The following is a 14366-nucleotide window of genomic DNA, read 5'->3' on the forward strand; positions in this document are numbered from 1 at the left end:
GTTCTGCACCATTTCCCGCACTTAAAATCGGCTATTTATTGACCATACTGATATGTGGCGCAACATTTAAGATAGGTTTGATCAGTGTACTCGACATGATATTTAAACCGAAATTTGGGTTTTTTTCAACAGTCCCCCTATCTAAACGCACCAAATTCATAACTTAAGACCAGCCTTTTGGGGGTCCATGTGGGGCCCTTATATGCTCTAAAATGTCAAACCTTTTGTACTCGACATGCTATTTAAATCTCTGCTAGCTCCCGGGTTACATCAATAACCACAAATAGGGCCAAAAATCCGGTGCCAAAACAGCGGGGCCCTAACGGCGCCGATCAAACTAGGGGCGTCCAAACGTCAACACCTAAACGGACGATGCCAGACTGTTGGCCCCCGATCGTCCCATACCCTCTCCCTAAAGTTTAAGACGTTATTTTCGGCATTTAATTAGGCCTTAGTTCGACAAATTTTGAGGCTTGAATGGATTACAGAATGACTCTGGCTTATATAAATTAATAAAATAAATATTAAAATATGCTTTCAAAGGGCATAACAGTTTTTCTTATGGCTAAGCGTTGCACTACGAATTAATTAAATGCTTTCTAGACTGGCGTGACATAAAAGTTTGCTGAAGCCGCATGTTACAGCCGACGGCATATGTCGACGACAATTAGTGGCCTAGTTTGACCGGCGACGTTATGCCACTGTTTTTGCATTGGATTTTTGACCTTGTGTGGGGTTAGAAAAGGGTTAGGCTTGAAATTAGTAGGCTACCGGTAGGGGAGTTAGTAATGTACTTAGGGGTGGGGTATAGGGTTAGGTAAAATGTTGTATAGGCTTAATTGATTCTGGCCATTTAGGTCTTATTCCAATTTAAACTGTACTACGACGATTGTAGGCTATTAGTCCTATTTTGGTCTTTTTCCGAACTTTGTTTTATTCCGACGTTGTTGATGATGTTCTTATCTCAGTCTTAGGGCTGGGGTCCGTTTGAAACATAGACTATAATGTTTAAAAACATTCGCCAAATCCCAATGTTGAAAAACTCCAATTCTCCATGAGGACCCTCTGAAACTGCTGAACGGACCCCGGTTTGGGAAAACGCATAGGATAAGGTAGAGAGTCGAACACATGGTTGATCTTAGCCATGTCTTGACTCTTCGTAATTTACTAAATGATCGTTCTATAGTGCAGGGTGGTCCAAACCCAGGACCCACATGTGGCCCGCGACATCATTTTTCGTGGCCCGCGAACACTGTTGAATTATTGTAATGCGGAATTATTGTAATGAATTATTTGTAATACCTTTGAAGGTTCAAAGAAATATGAGTGATCAACGAACAGTAAGCATACTGTAATTGTTTGGGTATGATTACATTTTCCTGTTATATCATTAAATAAACCAGTTTTCTATCGCTCACAAAATTCGGACCCAAGGGGTGGCAAGAACGCCTAATTTTTGGTATGTGTTAGACCAGTTTAGGAAAAGCCGCAGTGCGTCCTATATGTAACTTTCTAAAATGGATGATTTGCAAACTTATAAGTTATATTTGCATTTTGTTTTCGTCTTTTGATATGAACATTAAATAAAAAGTATGACCCTATATAAATTACTATTAATGAAAAAAAAATAAATAAACGATAAAATATATCACGCTGCTGAGAAGTATTGTCTTGAAGTACTTGGCGGGCCGTATTCATTTTTTTTACGTTTCGTGTATTCTAGAGTCTAGAGCAACGGTGTCCAACCTGCGGCCGTCGATGAAAAATTGTGCGGCCGTTAACACGTATTTTAATAAGCATGTGGTGACCGTGCTGGCATGCGTTAATGGTTGATATATAAATGCAGATTATAATTTTTTACGACTTAAGGGACTGCAGTTAAATCAGTGAGCTAGGCTCTTCGCTACATTCTCAGTGAACAGAATTCTTATGTGCGCTAAAAAAACTTGATTTCATTCAAGTTTTTTTTAATGGATGCACAAAGAAATCAGTGTATGACAGGGGTAGGCAACCTACGGCCCGCGGACCGGATCGGCTCGCTAATGTAATTCATCCGGCCCGCGGCCTCTTTGGACAAACTAGACACGAGTCCATTACAAATACTTTTTGACTATTTTAACTATAGGTAACTGCGTAAAATTTTTCGCGCCTCGCGCGATTGATATTTCTACGTTCGCTTAGTTTACGTTTTGAGGCTGTCTTTTGAACTAGATCAGCGCTTTTTTACCGTTGAACAGTATAGAATGCTGACAAATGGGTTGCGGACAAACGGAAACCGTATTCAAAAATATTGGACATATATTTTTAGTTTGTTTTTTTATTTTTGGCAATGTAATAAAAACTTGCACGAAATTTAAAACAAATGCCAGTATAGAAAAAAAATGCTAAAATTGGAATTTGAGACAGGTCTAAAATTAGGCGGGGTTTTTATAGGCCAGCCAGACATTCGTCTATCATTGCTGGTCATTAGATTGGCTAAGAGCATTAGAGCAGGGGTGGATCCAGAGGGGGCACCTGGCCATGCCCCAAAAAATATTACGTTTGACAAATTTCAATGCAAGCACACTTTTTTCGCGCTTCGCGCTTTCGCGAAATATCTATTGCTTTATATATTGACGTTTATTAAGCTGGTTGATCCAAAAATTAGGATTAAAATACGTAAAAATATTATATTATATTTTTTTAAGTAAAAATATTTCGCACAAAAATAATTTTCTGTTTTTTTTTAAGCTGTAAGTTACCAATGTGTCACCTGCGGTAGAACGGCCATACTGCAAAGACGATATAAATCGAAAGAAACACACAAAATGGCATTTACTAAGTTAGGTTGACAAAATGTGAATCAGTATATTTCAGGTTTAAGAAAACGGTCTATATTTCGTTCATATCTTAAATACGGAATCCTGTTAATCGAAGGGCAGAAATATATAAATATTAGGCTAAGTTTGTTAAACTTTCGTTGGGAAGTGTCACAGTGCAGAGGACGCTATTTGTCTGTAAAGTTGCTAAAAATCGCGTGGCACGCGAAAACTATTTCCGTTAAGGATTTGAAACAGGCTAAAAATGTAATTTGGCGGGGTCATGACTAGATTCGTCCCTGGAAAAAGTGTTTACGGTACAACCAAACATGTAGAAACTCACCCTTGTTTTCGCTTATGTATTTCAAGGAAAATACGCCGCCGGCCGGATTAAACTGCTCGGCGGGGCCGGATCCGGCCCGCGGGCCGTATGTTGTCCAGGTCTGCTCTAGAGTCTAGACGCTGTAAACGGCGATTATTGGGAGCTTACGGCTGTTTAAAATTATCTGTTCGACGTTAAAAAAACGCAACACCTCGTTGACGCATTCAATTCACATGATTTCAATTGCGCGCGAAACGCTATGGAATTGCGGTGTCACAACAGCCTCTGTGATGTATTAAACAGAAACTGTTGCGCTTTGTTGGGTGTTCAAAAAACTGTAGGTTTCGAAAATCTATTTTCTTATATTTTAACCTTTATTTTGTTTGAAGGAGGGATTAATTTTAAAATATATCCTACACCTACACTAGACCCACAGTCACGATTACGCTGCGCGTAACCTCGCTGAATATTGGCCTAAAGGTGGCCTTAAATAACCCTGTAGCGCATTTTGATGAAGGGCCGCACGTTTTACGAGGGAATGTTACTTTTGCAACTTAACGCAGTTAAGGAAATTAGTGGCTCGCCCAATACCACTTGATTGACACCTAATTATTAGGTGAATGTTATTGCGAGACAAAATAATTCGTCGCCCGAAAAAACGTTGACACTGCACTACCCGACTACATTTTCAATGTGTTGCCACAGCGACAGGCCTTATCTAAACTTGCCACTCGCGTAAGTACAATTAAGCGTTACCATGGCGGTAAAACTTAAAATTATATTGGTTCCAATTACTAGAAATAAACTGCAGAATTGGATACGAATCCCTTTTGGATTGGAATCCAAGGATAACATTTTTTTTGGTGATATTTGTCGTTAGATTTCGCCGGTTGTATGAAGCGTATACAATGACTCTGCCTGTTACAACTATACGACGGCGGAGCGCTCCTTTTTTTAAATCTTTTTTACAAGAGGCTAATAAAAACGTTCAATAGAGCGACATGCGGCGAAGAACGCTTGACCGGCTTAACGCTAATATACGAACACCGGAAAATTAAATACTCCGTTGATAATAATATTCAGGATTTCATATCAAAAAAATTTGGATTAAAATTAATTTAGTTTAAATGCGCATTGCTGTAGCTTACACGCCTGTTTCTTTACGTCGTTGAGAAGGCTTTTCGTTTCACCAAAAACTTTTTTTGTTTTCAGGCCTGTTTGAGATTACTTGAGTCGGTGACAGGCGAACTGCTAATTGGAACAACAATAACGAGTGGTCATTAGGCGGCGGAGATAAGCACCCACTTGTTTTCTATGCCAGGTGCAATGTTTCCTATGTAACATAGTTTGAGTTTCAAGACTCCTAGACTTCGCCCCCACGCTACGCCCTGCATTAGGAATCCTTTGATTTTGCGACACTCCTTGTCAACTTTACGTTTCATAGCAACATTCTTATTGTAAACTGATAAAAATTTTAACCCAAAACTAAGAATCTAAAAACACAACGAAAACAAAGAACTAAAGAATAACTACCAATCACTATAAATTGACGTAGTAAGGAAATAGTGGGAGATTGTGGCAAAATGTGGCCGCGGGCCACATTATCATGTAACACCAGAAACTGTCTGCGGGCCGCTCAAAATCCCGTCGCGGCCAGGCCGGATCCGGCCCGCGGGCCGTATGTTGCCCGCCCCTGTCTTAGTGGTTTTCATTGTGACTTTAGGCTAACGCTCTTACCCTTTCTAAGATATAGTGCATGTAGTTTGCTGGTAAAGTCAGCAGAATCAATAAAGCACCGCGAATGGCGGGATAAAATTTAGTAGGCCTACGTGGCAAGACTGCAGCGAATTCATCATAATATTCACTGTATGTTCAGAACTTGCGCCATGTGCTTTTCGCTAGCAACATTTTGCGAAACTTGAAGGGAAAACAGTTACATTGTTACGTCATGAACAGAGAAATTAAATCTAGTTTAATTCTCGCTGTCATACTAATTAATTATTTAAAGTATGTAGTATTTTTAAATTTTATTTATCACTATTTTCATTCCTATAAATTTATCAACAAACGTTCATAAGTAATACATATTACACTCATAAACAAAAAGAATAATCGCATTTTGAAATTCCAAAGAGGGTAAGTGTCCCCCCTTGCCTCCCCTTTGGGGGCGCCCAAGTCGTTATACGTTCTGTGATATGTGTAGTTTTATTAGACAGAAAACGTGTATTTATAAAGACTTTTTAATAAAAAAAATTAATAAAGCATGACAAAAAAGTATAACGGAAATCTTGGCGCAAAGCGCGAACAAAAATTGGCGATTTCATAGGAAAGTTACGAAAAAAACACAGTTTGTACAAGGGGTAGCATGGTACCTTACCCCTGTGTACAACATAAGATCGTTATCCCCCATACCATATTTGTCTGACGAAACACAGCCAAGTTAGTCGTCAAAAGTAGCAAATAAAGATACCCCCCTAGGGGGCCTCGCCCCCGGTTAATACAGTATTTAACAACTAAGATACATTGAGGTCTGAACATGCCATTTTCAACAATTGAAGTAAGGCATAATTCAAGGTACCCTTCACCGCGTAACTCATGGTGTTTCAATGCTAATTGGTATAGTTTATTTGTAATAGGGTGTTGGCTCTCGACAAGACTTTAGTATGACTAATACGTTAAGCTTTAATAACCTATAAGTCAGCTAGACATAGTAAATCTAAACAGCAACATAACAATTCATATGAATAAAACTTCCACAGCTCTACTTCTGCCTGTCTCAGGAATAGTCGCATTCGTCATAATCTGAATAAGTTCCAAACTTTTTTTGGCTTACATTACCCTTACCGTACTAGCATTTTCGCTGAGTTCTTGACTATGATTTCCCAAGAAACTAACTTGAATGGCGTACATTAACTGTACACAAGTGTGGGGCTGGAGTTAGTTTGGTTAAATTTATATTGTTGATTCTATAGAAGGGCGTTCTAATTGACGCTTTCTTGACTAACTCGCGATCCTACCACAATACCGTATATGAAGGTTGTTAGAATGGCATTAATTATTAAACAGGAACGACCAGTTTCAAACTATTATCATAAAGCAGATGCCACTTAGAAATATATCGGCACAGTTTCACTACGCAAGTCGATAATTAGGAAGTTTAGTTTTTAAGCGGAAAGCATATCTTAAATACACAAGCTCAACTGTTGACAACAGAGAGATGATCACAAGAAAACGCTAAACAACAACAACAATAGGGTGGTTAACATGGCTTCGACGCAAAAAGCGAAAGACATAAATCTGCCACAAACACGAAACTTGCAAAATAGTACAGACGTCATGCACGTAAGTACGAAAGCAATTTGACTATCTGACAATACCTAGACCTAATAAGTCGTCATACTCTCAATAGAACAAAATCTGAATTTGTTGCACTTTTTTTTTATTAATAAAATAAATAGCGAAATAACGAACAAGAAAAACAAATCAAAATAGTAAAGCTCTCAGGCAGCTAACGACCATTTACTTTTGTGTTTTGTCATACTTCCTCTTTTTAAAGCCGAATATCGCTCGGAAGTATGCACAGAAGATAGCAACAGTAAAAAGCGTAACATAGTCGGGACAGTGTCGGCATATTTACATTGATAAATAACATATCGCGCGCATAAAAGGACACAATTCACAAATGTTTTGCACGGTTCGTTTTTGTGCACTCCAAAGAGTAATTGCTCGCGGGAAAAAACACACGATATTCGTAGTTTAGTACTTAACCACGCACTCGCGTTTTCCCAGTATAGACACGTAACAGGACACAAATAAAACAAGTGGTACAGGGTTTCCGTTGCCTTTTTGCAAAAAGTACATTGGTTAGTTTCGGTTTTACCAAACGAATAAAGGGAGTCATTTGTAACAATTGCGCCCAAGTTAAACTTTATCTGAAAGCTTCTTAGTTTGTATTCGATTGTTGAATTGTAGAGGTTGCGGTAATTTTTTTCTCATGGCAGACGTGCACTCCCGCAACTTAAGGTCCGGTGCCATTCTAATTCAGCTTTTGGAGGAAAGAGGATTGATGTTTGTATTTTTTCGTAAACCGATTTGGTGGAGTTATACTGCTGGATAAATACTTTTAATGTTTGGGTTCTATACGATCAGGACCTTGTTGCGCTACCAGATCTGTGTTGTTAGGAGTAAAGTTTATTTACCAATGCGTCATATTGTAGGTATTGACCGTTTATATTCAATACATCCTGGTGAAAAATTATATTGGAATCTATAAGTGATGGCATGAAAAAAACATTTGAGTTGTAGGCCATACTTTTTTGTTTAGCCAAAGCGGACGGCTGTTTGACTTTGTATCTATGATTTCCAGGAGTTGTTTGCACGCCGTTATTGCGAAACGTAATGTTCGCATGGGGAGTATATGCCTTGTAATTGCATTGTTTGTTCCTATGTTTCCATTAAGAAGCGCTTCCAATCTGTTACCTTGGATAAAGGGGCCTTCGATTTGTTTCCAATCCGCTTCCGCGTTTTCGTCGAGTAGTGTATAGATCCATTTTGTATGTAAGGCTAACAAGTAATTATCTATATTGATAATGCCTGTCCCCCCATTTGCAATACTCGCACTCAAAGTCTCTCTTTTCACCCTTCTCTGAATTTGTTGCACTTCTTTTTTTTTTTGGTATTATTACGCGATAATAAGTTACACGGCGAAAGAAAATGACGCACGAGAGATAAAATATGGATAGCACTTAATAAGAAGCGACAGGTATACGTTTACAGACTGGCCAATTTAACTCGAAAAGCAGCAAGATTCTTATTTCCTAGCGCAATATGGTATTCTGATTTTTTCACTGTTTTTACCATGTTATTGAACATTAATAAAGAAGGCAAATTTTTGGCGTATTTACATCCATAAATCACAAAGCGAGCACAAATCAGTAAACAGTTCAGCAAATCATCCTCATTTACAGTACCAAACAAAACAGTTACTGGAATGGTTTGTATGGATATAAAAAGTTTTGATGAAATCCAAGCAGTGACTTCTTCCCAAAACTTTACAACATGTTCGCAATAAAAAAACACATGAGAAATTGTCTCAACATTTAATTTGCAAAATACACACCGGTTGGTTTCAGTTATATCAAAAGAGAATAGCGCATCATTGGTCACAATCTCACGAAGATTAAGTTTAATTTGGATCGCAGTTTAGTTTTAATTGTGGCTTTACGAGTGTTTACATATAACCTGTCCCAAGGAGTTGTGTTTGGTACAAGATTTAAATCCCGTTCCCACTTGCGTTGTTCTTTATGCGGACAATCAGTAGTGTATGTTTTTATCTCATTGTATAAAGTTTTTGATGAGCTATGTACCTGAAGTATCTGCCTTAAAGTGGTGACTAGTTTAGTATCGGGTGGAGATCCTGCCGTGGAGTGGTCCCACTCAGGTGGGAGAGCAGCGATCATTTTAATAAAGGTTTTAAAAGCTATATTGTTTGGGTGGAATTTGTACTTAACTGCCAGTTGGTCATAGGTCATATAGTGTCCCGAGGGGTTTAGTAGGTCATTGTGGTCAATAACTCCCGCATTGATAAGTGGCTTTACATAAAACGTTTCTGTCTTGCGTCGGACGTTTTTGTTTACCCATAACGGGCCTTGAGTGTTTGCAATTGTGTTATTGTCATATACTTCCTACAGTCTGATATTGCCTTTCTAGTAGTGCGTAAAGGTATTAGTTTAGAACAGAGGTCGGCAACCTACGGCCCGCGGGCCGGATCCGGCCAGCCAAGTGCGTCGCGGAAAAACGGAAAACATACTTATTCTAAAATATTGGACATATATTTTTAAATATTTTATTTATTTTTCATTTTCGGCAATGTATGAAAACTTGCAAGAAATTTAAAAGAAATGCCCGTATACAACAAAAAAAATCGCGCTCGCTTCGCTCGCCAGCTCTACTTTGACCCAAAAGGTTAACAAACACTGAACTGTAAATTCCCTGTGAATGTTATCGCGTTCCATCAAAGTAGTTTTAATACACTTTTCATTCGTTGCACGGATGACGACGTGTGAACTCTAATTTTAAACCAAACAAACGCTTTTTTTTGCGCTTTGCGTCAACACTTTACTGCCTCCTCAAATGTAATTAAACACGTTTTTAAGTGCAAAAACGATCCGAGGCCTGCCTGATTAACATTTCTAACATGTTTATAACACAATTATCAGTTAACATTTTGTGCGGCCCGCAGAGACCTTTCTGAGTTTGGTTTTGGCCCGCGACTAGAAAAAGGTTGCCGACCCCTGGTTTAGAACATTGCCTCGATGCGACGGATAAGTCTCCTCGCAGCCAGCATTCGAGTTCTTTGTCTGTTAGAACGCTTTTTTCAAGCGTTTTCCACGGGGCATTATACTCGTCGTCAAAAAGTTTTGACACCCATTTAATATTCAGCGACATTATATATGCGTCAACGTCCAACATATTTGCTCCTCCGTGTTCAGTATTTGCGCATATTTTTGTTCGCTTAACTCTCTCCCATCTAGACCCCCATATAAACTGAAATAATTTCGTTTTTAGTTTACGCATCAATGCTTCGGGCAGGTTGACCGGAAGAGCACTAATTTTGTAAATTAGTGTGGGAATCACTAAGCTTTTTAGGATACAAATTCGTCCCAGATGAGTTAGCCCCCGAGCGGACCAAATGTTTAGGACTGCACTAGTTTTATTTATAACTTCACCAAAGTTAAGCGGAAACAGTTCCTTTGGGTTTTTTAGTGGAATTTTTACACCTAAGTACTTAAATGAGTGTTCTGGTCACTCGAGGCCTTTGTTCGCGTAAGGTTTTTCTGCCGAAGAGCGATTGGCTCCTACATGGAATGCAAGCGATTTTTGCATATTGATTTTACATCCGGACATGTCTCCAAATTTATCTAGCACACCAAATATTCGTTCAAAATCTTTCTGTTCGCCTCTTAAAAAGACTAACGTATCATCAGCAAGTAGAGATACTTTAAATTCGTCGTTATTCAGTTGTATTCCTACAAATTCGTCTTTTATGCCGTTGCTAGACATTCGATACATAACAAAAAAGCGTCGGAGATAATGAGTCTCCTTGCCGGACACCTCTTTCGATTTTAAATTTGCGCGAAAAAAAGTTGTTGTTGTTGGTTATTTTACAGGTATAGGTTCCGCATAACAACATTTTATCCAGTTTATTAGGTTATGTCCGAAGCCAAAATTTCCTAATGCTGCGTAAATAAAATCCCAACCAACAGTGTCAAACGATTTGTAAATGTCCAAAGATAGTATGGAACCCGGAATTTTATAACAATCGGAGGAATCGATAATATCAAAGAGCAGGCGGAGATTATCCCCGATATATCTACCCTTCATAAAGCCATTTTGGTCTCGGCTGATTAGGAACTCGATATTGGCTTTTAACCTGTTGTTCATAACTTTTGACATAATTTTATAGTCCACATTAAGCAAAGAGATGGGGCGGTGATTAGTTATCAGCGAAGGATCTTTATGTGCCTTGGGGATCAGTGTTACTACACCTTGCGCTTGACTTTGACTAAATTTACCGGTTTCTTCAGTATACATCCAAGCGTCGTAAAACAAGGTTTTTATCTCATGCCAAAAAGTCTGATAAAATTCTACCGGCAATCCATCAAGGCCTTGTTGCCGCTAGAATTTCCTCAAGCGTGATTGGGCGTTCGGTCGATTCTTTCTGCATTGCGTCTAGCCTCGGCAGATTTAATGTCGATAAGTGTATACGTTAATTTGTGTCTTAGTATATTTAGCATCGCATCGTTTGTGTAGATTTTCAAAAAAATTGGCCAGTTCTTTTAGAATGTTCTTTGGATCTGTTTGGATTTGATCGCCCACTTTTAGGCGGTTGATTGTATTTTTTGGACGTGGCGTTTCTCTAAGTTTAGAAAGTACTTTGTGTTTTTTTACCCATCTCTGCCCAACGCGCTCTGCTTCTAATAATAGCACCTTGTGTACATCTTTCAATCAAGTCATCTAACTCCAGTTTTAATTTGGCCAACTTATCGCTTTGAACCGTGTTGGGTTGATTTGTCAGCGTTAATTCTCGTTCAATGTCTTCTATCGCCCGTTCTAGTTATTGCTGTTGACTGTGGTTTGCTCGTTTTACTTTGGCGCTGTGTTTAATGGACTCCCCACGGATTACTGCTTTAAGAGCATCCCACCGAATGTGTGGATTCACCTCATGTTTAGGATTGTTGGCCACATAATCACGTATTGTGCGCCATTTGTGTGTCGCTTCCAGTATCCTTTGCCACGAGAAGAACTCGAGACTGTCATCGAAAGGGTTACTATTTTATGATCTGATTTAATGCCTGGTGTGATATTTCCGGAATTTAGGTAATTTAATAATGACTCCGATATTAAAAAGAAATCAATACGAGTGGCGGTCATGGGGTTTACCTTGAGTATTGGCGGGCCGTAGGATGCAAATATCGAAACGCATCACTTAACTTGTAGGATTGCATGTGCGATACAACTCTGGCACGAGAGTTTCGGTTAGAATGAGAGGGACCCTGGTTTTTATCTAAGTTACCCTGCAAAATCGTATTAAAATCACCCCCCAAAATGAACTCCGAGTTGTCAATAGATGCCAGTTTCGAAAATAGTCGATCAAAAAACTTAGGTTCGTCCTTGTTTGGGGCGTAAACGTTGCACAATTTAAACTCTTTGCCTTCAACCGTTAACTAGGCAACTAGATACCTCCCTTCGAGGTCTATTTCTAGCTCCTTAATCGACATCGAGGTATTTTTTGTCAATAGAATGGCAACTCCTTTACTGCGAGTAGAGCCATGTGCCCATAATATTTTAGATCCCCACTCCATTTCCCATCATTTTTCGTCCCTTACTGAGGAGTGTGTTTCCTGCAAAAGGACAATATTAAAGTTTTTCTCTCTAAGAAAGTTAAAGATTGGCTTTCGTTTGCGCGGATTTAGAATACCCCCCACATTAAATGATGCGATATTGAAGCTCAATATACAACAACAAAAAATATACACCAAAAGAGTTACCATAATACATCTAATTGTTCATTTGTACTCCTAGTTCGATATCCCATTCATATTGGAACCCGCAACTGCAGTTATATGGCCGACTCGGTTCAATGACCTCGGCGGAATTTTTCCCGCAACTGCAGTCAGTTTATATTTGCATAAATGATTTAAACATTCCTTGGACATGGTAATGTTTGGAAGGGCATTTACAGTGTTACACACACAAGTTATTGCGTACCTTTTGCATTGGATGCACTCGAACATATCGCCGTCCATTCGAAACTCCTGTTGTATTTCCTCACAGCAGGGCATAAGTCTCATTTTGGCCTGGCACTTGGGGCAGTTGGCCACTGTTTCCTCCAAGGGCACCAAAAACAAGACGGTGTCATCACAGCATGCGTTGGTAACTCTATATTCTTATTTGCATTTGCAGCAGTAAAACTGACGGCATTGGGGATCCAGAAGACTGTCCGTGTGACAATTTGGGCAATCCAGTGAGACGGTAACTTCGCTCATGCTTCTTGATTTATTGTCAGGGAGAAAAGGTGGACTGGTGCGGGGTCGCTTTCGGGATGTTTGTAGTTGTAAGCTCGGAGATTCTGCGTTGTTTTGGTTATCAACGGGGATTGCATCAACCCCGGGCAGTGATTCGTTTCTATTCTCGTGCGTTTGCGCTGCAGTTTTGTCACCCGCTTTTAAGCGCAGAGGCGTTTATGAGCTGGTAATCTGGCCTGGCGCAATTGCTGATTGGTTTGCTTTACTGTGAAGCTGTGGGTAATCAGCTTTTCGTTTTGCGCAATCAGCTTGTTTGTGGCCAGTTTCGCCACAATACTTGCAAGTAATCTTTTGTCCGTGGTAGGTTACATAAAATTCACAACCGTTCATTCGTATATAACTTGGTATTGGATTTTTTTCTAATTTGTTCATTGCTGCAATTCTCATTCCGGTTAACAATCCTTGTTTGTCTTTTCTGTGCGTCATTTTTTTTACTTCTCCAAACTGTTCTTCAATCCGGCTTTCAATAGATTCATTCGGGAGTGGAATTGGTACCCAACCAATTCCCACATTAATCACATCGGACTCGTAAAGACGAGCATTCCGAATGTATGACACATTCAGTAGTCTTCTATGAAGGTCAAGTACATTTTCCCTGGACGTACACGTCACGTCTACTTCTAGAGTCCCTTTCATTTCTGCAATTCCTATAATTTTGAAAAATCAACCTCTTTTGAGGAAAATCAACCTCTTTCATTAAATTCCATAAATCTTCTCTTTTAAGCTGGTTAGCTCCGCTAAAGCTTAAACAGTTTGGCCTTTTTAGTGCACTCATTGCACTTTCGCCTGCCGCTTGTGCATAACTGACTTTTTCATTCATTTTGCTTCGTGCTCTAGGAGCGCCAGTCTCGAATGTCTTATGAATTTGTTGCACTTCAATCGTGCTGTAAGAGTTCGATGACACGAGCACCCTACAATGGTAGGCTAATGAATAATAATACAAAACACAAGGCACGCTCATATTTTAATTTTATGACTAGACATGTTTCACTGTCATGTTATGGATTTCGTCGAATTTTATGCCTAGATATGTAAAATCAGTTAATGCTACTGCTATGAACAAGATTACTACCGGTACTATTGGTCCGGATTAAAATTTTATAAAACTCCCGCCATAACTAGGATAAGATAATAATAAAAAAGTCAGGTTAAGACTCAACCGTTAAGTTATCCTTATCATAAATGTTAACTTTTAGTATGGCGTAGCATCACTAACATTCTGTATTCATAAGGGTGCGCAAAATTTGTCGCTAAATTTGACGTCACAAATTTGCCGCTAAGGTAGTAATTTTATATGCGAATTTTTCTCATTCCTTAGAACAGGGGTTCGCAAATAGGGGGTCCAAATTTGGGTCGCCAAAGCCTTAATATATTTAAATAGCGGCCTATAAGTTTTTTAATTGTTGCCATTTAAAGTACACTGAATTATATACAAGAGAGCCATCTTACTTTGAACGCGACTAGATGTTGTGAGACTTTTCTTCGATCTAGGTGATGGGAAATAGCACTTGCAAATTGCAATCCAACACTATTTTGGCGGGTAACACTAATTTACGGAATGACGAATGGTTGGAACCCACACAGTATTATTATCAAATATAATAACACTTGACCCACCTTCATCCAAACGCTAACCCCCACCCTAACTCAAATATTGTG

The 14366-nt window shown here is 39.1% G+C and overlaps 1 pseudogene; it reads right to left on the bottom strand.

The window, feature by feature from the left end:
- Window positions 1–12180: 12180 nt before the first annotated feature.
- On the bottom strand, window positions 12181–13527 carry LOC146164222 (uncharacterized; annotated as a pseudogene).
- Window positions 13528–14366: the final 839 nt, after the last annotated feature.

This window comes from Ascidiella aspersa, chromosome 2, assembly GCF_963924565.1.
Source record: "Ascidiella aspersa chromosome 2, kaAscAspe10.2, whole genome shotgun sequence".
NCBI classification, from domain to species: domain Eukaryota; kingdom Metazoa; phylum Chordata; class Ascidiacea; order Phlebobranchia; family Ascidiidae; genus Ascidiella; species Ascidiella aspersa.